At 41.5% G+C, this 11,111-nt stretch overlaps 1 long non-coding RNA gene across 1 annotated transcript; it reads left to right on the top strand.

Moving 5' to 3' along the window:
* The first annotated feature begins 2,030 nt into the window (after nucleotides 1-2,030).
* On the top strand, nucleotides 2,031-10,079 carry LOC146771965 (uncharacterized). The gene is made up of 3 exons (XR_014975148.1): nucleotides 2,031-2,163; nucleotides 8,048-8,226; nucleotides 9,656-10,079. It is a non-coding gene; the product is annotated as an uncharacterized LOC146771965 (long non-coding RNA).
* The last annotated feature ends 1,032 nt before the right edge of the window (nucleotides 10,080-11,111 follow it).

Genomic DNA, 11,111 nt, shown 5'->3' with positions numbered 1-11,111 from the left:
AATTAGGGCGTTCTTCCTTACCAGACGAGTTTGCCTTTGTCTGCTGTATTAAATCAGGATTCTTCACAGTTGGTTTAACACCTAAGGCGCTACGACCAACTTGTTTATAGGCGTTCGCGATGATTTTCGCGAATTCCCTCGGCTTGTCGTCTTCGTTCACTGCGTCTAATTTATTAAGCACCTGGAATTGCATAGCATCGCCTTTGAGGTTGCCCAGTATCATGGTAGCAACCACATCGAACACACCGACAAGCCTCATTCCCAATTCAACAGCAGCCTCCGCACCATGATTCTCCTGAACAGGTTTTATAACGGAGGACAGTACCGACAGAGATGGAGTGCCAAAGCACTTCGAGTATGTTGCTGCAAAGACCTTACCCCAGTTCTCACAATTGGCCATGTCTGGGACTAAGTCTTTCGGCAAAGTGATGGTAAGGATCCTGTGTTTCTCCACAGGAGTCGTATGCGGATAAACCGCTTCTATCTGGTCAAATTTCTCAGCAAGCCAATAAGGGAAATCATCCCTATTTTGGGGTCGCTTGCCCACAACCGAATTAACGTATCATCGTCTTCACTCACCGCCGGCAAAGTAACCCAAGAGTAGAACAACTCAAACGGAAACAACGCATCGGCACTTACCACAAAAATCACAGCCATACCATCGTCCGGCACCCCATACTGCGCCAGATGACGTTTCAGGGGTGCCCGGCTATGAGCCGGAATATCGACCGCCATTGGGACACGAACAGTAAATCTACAGTATATTAGTAGCACTAGGGTTCATATTAAATAACCTTTTTAATGATCAAGCTTGAAGGAACCTATATAGTCGAAACACAAGTAGGTTAAACCGTCACTCCCGTTATCCGGAAACCAGAGTGAGGGTGTTGTGGACTAATACAAGCACTACTAAGGCGTCTCAAATCAATAGACCAAACGTTAGGTGCGCCATGTTGCAGGGATTCTGCTTATGTGCAGAACCATGCGCAGGAACCCAGGCCCTCAGTGAATTGCTGTGTACCAAAAACTCACCTCAGAACCCAGAACCCCTTATTCGTCCAGCATCTGTTACAAAGTCACCCACCTGAGCTCCGGTTTGTTCCTTTTCCGATGCTGCTTGATCCCAACTCCCTCAGAAGCCCACCGAGGCAACAAGATTATGGCACTTGTCACTCAGAGTGAACCCCCGGGGGGGAAGGGGGATATTGGATGAGAGAGAGAAAAGACAAACACTGGATTCGTGTCAGGAGCCTCTTCTGGGTATTCTTCAAGGGCAGGGGAATGGTCGGGATCTTGGTTCTCTCTAATTGCGTCACTTGGAACTTCACTGGTTCTTGGTAACTACGCAACTTTGCGAGGTAAATCTACTGGGGAAAATCAGAGATACATGTAAACATCAACCTAATAACGTTAACAATGCTATTACTAGATCTAAGTGTTGGCCTATTTCCTTCACATACCATGTAAGTCTTTTCAGACGTTATTCTCTTTTGCAGGAAAAGTGCCTTCTTCTGATTGGTTGTTCAAAAACAATATTCTATCACAACTTCCCAATGATGCAGCAGTTTGCTAAATTTCACAACATATCAATAATGTAGCAGTTTGCTAAATATCACAACATATCTATAATGCAGCAGTTAGCAAAATAAAAGAGTAACAAACTAAAAGAGAGTTCTTTTTTGCGTGAATAATTGCTCACACTGTTCCCAGATTAAAGTATTTTTCTTCCAGTTCAAGTTTAAATGTTCGTAAGAACTGCTGTTGAACTTCGAGTCATAAATACTAAAAGGTCAGAGTTTAACTTGAAGTTATCTTGGAAAACGGGTTCTTTAGCCTTGTAGAAATGCTGTTATCTCTAGTACGCGCTTCGTTGCTTTAAATGTCAACCAAATGAAGAGTCTTACCTTGCGTTAGGAAATACTCGGGCTGGGAAGGTTGCTAAGCGCCGATTTATTTACCCTGTTGTTTATTCTTTATCTCTTAGGTTACTGGAGCGGAGCATCGAAGGAACTGAAGAGCGCCCTGGGAAACGGAAGACGATCCAGCCGGACCTTCCTTCCGAAGCCCCCTCGAGGAATCAGGAAGTGTTGCATCTCGGAACCGGATTCAGAGGCGTTGAAGGATCAGGACGGGACTGGAGCTGAATGCGGAGAGCGGAGTCGGGTGAGTTCTGCCAGCAGGAAGCGAAGCATTGGGAAATAGTGGGTGGGGGTTTAAATACTTTTGGTTGAGAGCACGCGAAGGCTTCACAAACGTGTCCTGGGTGTGCCTTCGCAATTAGCATTCGCACGAAGCGCTCTACAGTTGACACGTGCCAAGCATATTTTAATATATCAAACGTGCTACACGTGTGCAAATCGTGCCATAACTCGTGAAATGAATGTTACTTTGCCATTATGATTTTGGAAAATAAACATTAATATCTATAATGGCAACATGATACTAATAATAGTAAGTGTGCAAAAACTTGTTACACATAAGTTTATCTTTACATCAAGCAGCAAACATTACCCTCAGAATAACACAGATCTCTATTTAAGGGTTTTTATGGTCTGAACACAATACCCAAGAGAACAGAACAGGGATTACGTTCCGCTTGTTCAGATTTTCGTAACAGTTCCCCCCCCAAAGGTCTTCTAGTTGGGCGAGGCTTATCAGGATGCAAAGCATGAAAAGACCTAACGAGGCGTGGGGCGTTAACATTCTTTTCAGGTTCCCACGATCTTTCGGAGGAATCATAACCCTTCCAATCAATCAGGAAATGTAACCGACCACATATGCGTTTAGAATCCAAAATGCGATTCACCTCATATTCTACATGATCTCCCACAACCACTGGTGGAGGTGGATTATCCTGCCGAGTAGAGGGATCATGCGGTTTTAGTAAAGAAACATGAAATACAGGATGAATAGCAAATTCTTTTGGTAAAGACAATTTTACAGAAACTGGTTTCAAAACTTTCTCAATCGGATAAGGCCCAATGTATCTTGGCTTCAACTTTCTAGGACTATCCATTTGAATATTTTTAGTTGAAAGCCAGACTAGATCCCCTATCTGATAAGGCGGAGTTGGGTTCCTATGTTTATCCACAGTCAATTTCATTTTCAGTTTGTGTTTTGTTAAACTTTGCGTAGCCAGATCTTGTCATTTCTGTAATTGGTGTAAACGTTCTGTGACTGCCGGTACCGTATCTTCTAAACCCGGAGACAATGTTGGGAGAGATCGTGGATGCGTGCCATTAAGAAAAAAAAAAGGTGAACAACCTAAAGCTGCATGATGGCTATTATTGTACGAGAACTCAGCTAAAGGTAAAACTTCATCCCAACTTGCTGATACTGTGGATGTTAAACAGCGTAGAGTTTGCTCCAGATACTGGTTTAATTTCTCTGTCTGACCATCCGTCTGTGGATGGAACGCGGAGGACAATGCAATGTCAATTCCCAACTTTTTACACAATTGCCCCAAAAATTTGGAAACGAATTGGGGGCCTCTGTCGGTCACAATTTTGCTGGGCAGGCCATGAAGTTTTACAATGTGATTGATGAAAAGGGTACTGAATTCAATTGCGTTAGGTAATTTAGTCAAAGGAATGAAATGTCCTATTTTCGATAGTTGATCCACAACTACCAAAATAGTAGTGTAAGTATGTGAGGGAGGTAAGTCATTGATGAAATCAAGACTAATGGTGTGCCAGGGAGAAGGAGGTATCGGCAATGGTTGCAAGGGCCCAGCAGGTAGTTGATGGTGCAATTTCTGCCTAGCACATACTGGACAAGATTTTATGTATTGCTGAATATCCTTACTAATGTTGTTCCACCAAAAGTGTCTCTGACACAACTCTAAAGTTTTATGTATTCCAGGATGCCCTGCAAAACAGGAATCATGATTCCAGTTTATTACCTGTTGTCTTAAGTTCCCCGGGGGAACGAACAGTCGTTTGTTATGCAAAAAATAGCCTTCGTGTATGGAGTTTTGTTTGTGTGAAAGCCAGTCTTGTTGATCGAGTGCCTGAAAGCTCTGTTTTAGTTGGGTTAGAAAGGTGTCTGCATGTGTGAATGCTACTACCTTTTCTGATGGTATGATAGTTTGAACTTCTAACTTTTCTTCAGATTGTCCATCACAAACTATTCTAGAAAGTGTATCAGACAACAGTTGTTTTTGTCCTGGGCGATATGTGATAATAAAATCAAATTTGCTAAAAAATAACAACCAGCGTATTTGTCTGGGAGTTAAAGCCTTAATAGTGGTAAAAAATTGAAAATTTTTATGGTCCGAAAATATTGTGATGGTGTGTTTAGCTCCCAGTAAGTGATGTCTCCATTCCAGAAAAACCTCTTTGATAGCCAATAATTCTCTTTCAGCAATTGTGTTATTTTGTTCTGCTGGTAAGAGTTTACGAGAATAAAAGGCAATGGGATGCAAACGTCCAGTGGTAGAATTTTTTTGCATCAAGACCCCTCCCAAAGCTGTTTGGGAAGCATCTGCTTCCACAAAAAACGGTTGATCGGGATCGGGGTGGATTAGAAGAGGAGCAGAAGTAAAGGCTTGCTTTAAAGTTGAAAAGGCCTTGTCAGCATCTGAATTCCATTGAAATTTTGTGCCTTTTCGCAATAGTTGTGTTATTGGAGTTACAATGTCAGAAAAATTGGAAATGAAACGCCGATAAAAATTAGCAAAGCCTAAAACTCGTTGAATCTCTTTTACCGAGGACGGTGTTGGCCAATTTAAGATGGCTTCGACCTTTTTTTTATCCATCGTTATGCCTTCTGGAGAAAGCCAGTATCCAAGAAATTCAACCTTTTTGGTATGAAAAACGCATTTTTCAAGTTTGACATACAAAGAATGCTCCTTTAACCTCTGTAGCACTGAACGAACATGATGGACATGTTCTTCATCAGTTTTGGAAAAAATCAATATGTCATCTATATATACGATGACACATACGTCCAGTAAATCGTGTAGTACTTCATTTATAAAGTACTGAAATGCAGCCGGGGCATTGCAAGCCCAAAAGGCATCACGGTATATTCAAAAAGACCGTATTTCGTGCGAAATGCGGTCTTCCACTCGTCGCCTTCCTTTACACGGACCAGGTGGTAGGCACCGCGTAAATCCAATTTGGTGTATATACTTGAACCTTTCACTTGATTCAATAGTACTGGGATCAAAGGAAGAGGATAACGATTTTTAATCGTAGCCTTGTTGACCGCGCGATAGTCAATGCATGCTCTTAAATCGCCAGATTTTTTAGACACGAAAAAGAGTGGCGAAGAGACTGGCGATGTGGAGTGTCGGATGAACCCTTTATCTAAAAGGTCTTCCAGATATGTTTTGAGATATTCATTTTCGGGTTCAGTTAGGGCATAAATTCTACTGCAGGGTAGGGCTGCTCCAGGAATTAATTCTATCCTGCAGTCATAAACTCTGTGTGGTGGTAACTGTGTTGCCTGGGCTGGGTCGAAGACGTCTGAGAAGTCTTGGTACTCACTGGGTATCTGAGGAACCTCTGATTCCACTACTGAGCAAAATAACGGAGATATTGGATCTTGCAATTCTTGATAACAATGAGTTCTACAGTAAACTGAATCCAGGGTTACAGTCCTTTTCACCCAATCTATGTGAGGATTGTGTTGTTCTAACCATGGAATACCCAAGATAACACCAAAAGTCGGAGTATCAATGAGGTCAAAAACAGTTTCCTCTGTGTGTCCATTTTCAGCTATTAACGTTAGTGGTTAAGTGTGAAACTTGATTAAACCGGAAGACAAGGCTGATCCGTCGACTGCCCTAACAATTTCTGGTTCAGCCTTAGGAATTCGAGCTACTCCTAATTTGTTAGCTAATTCCATATCAAAAAAGTTCCCGGTAGCACCTGAGTCTATCATGACTGCTAAACAGTGTCTATATTGAGTGGTTAGAATGAAAATTAGTCTAATGGTCAGATGTTTGGGTGTGTGAGTAAACACGTTTGTAGCGTAGTGAGAGATTGTGACTTGAGTGATCTCGAAGAATCGATCTCGTCTTTCTTCGAGACCCCTAGTTTTCCGACTCTTGATGTACTGAATCTAAAACTGCAATCCCTTTCTTTTCAGTTGGTTTAACTGGACAGTCTTTGGCATAATGTCCAGCTTTGCCGCAATAAAGGCAAAGGTTCCCTTTTCGTCTGCGTTCTTTTTCCTCTGAGGAAAGCGGTCCTTTTAGACCCCCAATCTGCATTGGTTCTACATGAACACTCTTGTCTTCTGACTCTTTCCTTTCAACCTTAAAATGCAAGGCTCTGAAATCTCCTCTGGGTTTTTCACTTTTTCGCTCCCCTAATCGGTGATCTAATTTAACCACTAAATCTAAAAAGTCAGTGTAATTTTGGGGAAGATCTACAATGTGTGCCAAGGAGTTCTTTAGGTCGTCCCTAAGACCTCGATAAAAAAGTGATACCCTTTTATCTTCTGGCCAATGCGTCTCAGAAAGCAGCCTATTAAAGGTGGTGACATAAGTAATGAGGTCTTTAGAACCCTGGCGAAGATTCAATAACTCATTATCGGAAGCATGTATAAATACATGTTTGGCAAATAATCCAGACATAGCAGTTTTGAAAGCATTTAGGTCATGCAGCAAAGGATCATTAACATCAACTAAAGGCATAGCCCAACTAGCTGCCACTCCTCCCAAATATGAAATAATGAATGCCACCTTTGAAGTGTCTGAAGTAAAAATCTGTGGCTTACATAAAAAATGCAATTGACATTGACTTATGAAGGTAGAGAAGCGACTACTGTCCCCTGTGAAATGTTCAGGATTGGCCAAAGGAACAGGGCTGGGTGAAACCACGGTAACTTGGAGGTTTTGTACGGAATTGGCTCGCAAAGTTTGGGCAGTGTTGCTAACATGTGGGTTAAACTTAGATGGAGCGATAAGAGGTTTGCTAACTTCTGACTGTGGGTCCCTCCAGCTAGTAAAACCTGTTTTAGTCCTGTCCAACTCCTGCCTAAGGGCCTGGTTCTCCTGCTTTAACTCATGCATTTCACCTACTAATCTACAAACCAAAGCATTTAATTGGGACGGGTCCATTGCATCATCCTCGAAATCCATATCGCAATATCGGAGAAGGAACAAGTGTTTAGGGCTTCGCTTTCTGTTACGAAGTCACCCACCTGAGCTCCGGTTTGTTCCTTTTCCGATGCTGCTTGATCCCAACTCCCTCAGAAGCCCACCGAGGCAACAAGATTATGGCACTTGTCACTCAGAGTGAACCCCCGGGGGGGAAGGGGGATATTGGATGAGAGAGAGAAAAGACAAACACTGGATTCATGTCAGGAGCCTCTTCTGGGTATTCTTCAAGGGCAGGGGAATGGTCGGGATCTTGGTTCTCTCTAATTGCGTCACTTGGAACTTCACTGGTTCTTGGTAACTACGCAACTTTGCGAGGTAAATCTACTGGGGAGAATCAGAGATACATGTAAACATCAACCTAATAACGTTAACAATGGTATTACTAGATCTAAGTGTTGGCCTATTTCCTTCACATACCATGTAAGTCTTTTCAGACGTTATGCTCTTGTGCAGGAAAAGTGCCTTCTTCTGATTGGTTGTTCAAAACCAATATTCTATCACAACTTGCCAATGATGCAGCAGTTTGCTAAATTTCACAACATATCAATAATGTAGCAGTTTGCTAAATATCACAACATATCTATAATGCAGCAGTTAGCAAAATAAAAGAGTAACAAACTAAAAGAGAGTTCTTTTTTGCATGAATAATTGCTCACACTGTTCCCAGATTAAAGTCTTTTCCTTCCAGTTCAAGTTTAAATGTTCGTAAGAACTGCTGTTGAACTTCGAGTCATAAATACTAAAAGGTCAGAGTTTAACTTGAAGTTACCTTGGAAAACGGGTTCTTTAGCCTTGTAGAAATGCTGTTATCTCTAGTACGCGCCTCGTTGCTTTAAATGTCAACCAAATGAAGAGTCTTGCGTTAGGAAATACTCGGGCTGGGAAGGTTGCTAAGCGCCGATTTATTTACCCTGTTGTTTATTCTTTATCTCTTAGGTTACTGGAGCGGAGCGTCGAAGGAATTGAAGAGCGCCGTGGGAAACGGAAGACGATCCAGCCGGACCTTCCTTCCGAAGCCCCCTCGAGGAATCAGGAAGTGTTGCAGCTCGGAACCGGATTCAGAGGCGTTGAAGGATCAGGACGGGACTGGAGCTGAATGCGGAGAGCGGAGTCAGGTGAGTTCTGCCAGCAGGAAGCGAAGCATCGGGAAATAGTGGGTGGGGGTTTAAATACCTTTGGTTGAGAGCACGGGAAGGCTTCACAAACGTGTCCTGGTGTGCCTTCGCAATTAGCATACGCACGAAGCGCTCTACAGTTGACACGTGCCAAGCATATTTTAATATATCAAACATGCTACATGTGTGCAAAACGTGCCATAACTCGTGAAATGAGTGTTACTTTGCCATTATGATTTTGGAAAATAAACATTAATATCTATAATGGCAACATGATACTAATAATAGTAAGTGTACAAAAACTTGTTACACATAAGTTTATCTTTACATCAAGCAGCAAACATTACCCTCAGAATAACACAGATCTATATTTAAGAGTTTTTATGGTCTGAACACAATACCCAAGTTAATAGAACAGGGATTACGTTCCGCTTGTTCAGATTTTCGTAACAGCATCAGTGTCCCATTCGTTATCCGAGGTTTAGCTCGGCGGTCCCAATATATAGACAACCCAGAACAAGCGACTTAGTATATTTCTCAGGAATGGTGGGAATCAGAAATACCTTTTCGTAATTATTCTCGTACCAGTCCACAACAGAATAAACTGAGACACGGTAAAAGTTTAAAGAGTTTATTTTATAAACCTTGTGTCCTAAGATGCAGCAGTTTGGCTAACATAAGCAGACAAACGATCAAAATCAAAACCATCAGCATAGTTACAATACCATAGAAAATGAAAGGAGCAATCATACTAAAATGACAGTGGATCTAAGCCACCTTCCTTTCTCTAACACGCTAATAGTATTATTAGACTAATAAAAGGTCTCTAGGCTTGAATGGGGAACCCCATACTGTAAAGATCAGCTCAGAGAGTTCACATTACAGGATCAGCTATGCTCTGCTCCTAGGAACGCTCTTCTTCCGAATGTGTTGAAAACATGTAACACTGCAATATTAAAAGCACTCGATTTTCAGGTATTTGCAGCTGCGTGCGTGTTATGGCTAAACTAGTGGGCCGATCAACCTGAACTCAACAACATGCACCGTCTAGCGACCCAGACTGTTTCTTTTACACTGTGTACAGACCAAGGTCGCTGCTCACTGTTTGGGATGTTAACAACAGACAGTTCTCATGTGAAGCAAAGTCGAGTGAGCATTTCTCAATTTAATAACATGTGACTACAGTGTCGTGTGCAAAAGCAGCAAAAGCGGCAAGATGGCTTTCTAACATCTAACGCGGTTATGCTAACTTAGCATTGTACATATGTAGATAACGATCTTCACTACAAGTGTTTTAACGATCGTCACACTTGTGGTTCAGGGCTATAGTTTCTTAGTCAGTTTTTATATAAAATGTGTTTGTACAGTAATGGAATAGTATAAATTTGAAAGTTATTAATATACATTTATTTGTGATTCTTTTTTACAGAACAGGAGTGTTTCTCATCTGTTTGCACTCTTCTCATGCAAGATTGTTTGGATGAAGGGTCCTTAGGTGTTTCATCATACTTGCTGTGCCGCACGAGTATTTTTTGTTAGGATCCCCTCGTTACAGAACTCTTTGGCAAATCTTGCGAATGAAGAAGGTGGCATTGGTCTTTGTTTGCCCCTTGAAAAAAGTTAAAAATGTCTTCACCACTGAAGAAAAACGTTGTGGGCGTGGTGCCTTCTGCAAAAACATTTCCTCAGATTTGGTAAATATTTTAAAGCGGCAACATTTACAGTTTTTGTAAGTTAAACTTATAAAATTTTGTTAGCTGTATAAATTTTATATATCTGTGATTTGTTTCTTGTGGTATTTTGTTGAGAATACCATGTTGTTGTTTTTTTTTAACAATCTTTCTGATTTTCCAGGTCTGTGGTCGACATCCGTGGTTCCCACAGGAGTGTTCCGCCTTGTTGTTTTGTATTATTGTTGTTACATTTTGTTTATTAGTTTATTGTTTATATTTATGTTAATAAAAAAATAAAGTTTGAAAATAGTTTATCGTTTATATATTTATTATTATAAAAAATAAAGTTTGAAAAAAAATTAATAATGTTTTTGGTTGTTCTCTTAACTGCTGTGTGACTCTTTCTTGTTCTTATTACTGTTATTTGATGGAGTCCACCATGGTGTTTATATTTTGGGGCACTTATCGCTGGAATACTGGTCATATCTGCAGTTTGCACCAACTTCTTAGTGTGTTAGATTTATCTCAACTTTACTTCCGTTAAAGTGCTGAAAATGAAATGGAGAGTAGCCGTTCCCGTGCAAAAAGACACGAGGTGCACCTTTGCGATTTACTCTAAATACTAAAATCCTGTATTGTATTGCACTGAGGTATTGGCTGCACTTACAGTGTACACACAAAATCTATTAAGAAATCTCATTGTATTTATCTTGATTGGGAATAGTGCGTCAGGTGCTGGATCTTGACGAGATACACTGTTCAGTTCGTATATTGTTGTGCACACGAAAAAAATCACATCACAACTTTCACACCAATTGCAATGCGAAACAAATTCCGGCGATAAGACACGTTAGCACCAGGGATTTTACACCTGCTTTCTGCTGGTGTTAAGCAGGCCAACTACCTGTACCATGAAAGGGAACACAGCCAAGAGCCACACCAGAACACCCACAGGTGCCATAGAGTCAATGAGCATGATACAGGGATACCCATGAGGGCCAGAAGACTCATCTCAACAACTCCAGGACCGCCAATGCCCCCCAAACCCACATCTTAGTAAGTGTGTCCCTGTGGTCATTGTCTTAGCATGATAGGCACGAGCCCTGCAACATCACAGTGTGCTGTCACCTCAGCGTTGGCAGTGAGCCTGGATGTGTAGCTACGTACGCATCCTCCTGCATGCACAACTGGCGTGTGCTGGTCTGTTGTTCA

Source organism: Triturus cristatus, unplaced genomic scaffold (assembly GCF_964204655.1).
Source record: "Triturus cristatus unplaced genomic scaffold, aTriCri1.1 SCAFFOLD_118, whole genome shotgun sequence".
NCBI classification, from domain to species: Eukaryota; Metazoa; Chordata; class Amphibia; order Caudata; family Salamandridae; genus Triturus; species Triturus cristatus.
The sequence above is the reverse complement of the archived record's forward strand: the minus strand, read 5'-3'. Positions and strand labels throughout refer to the sequence as shown.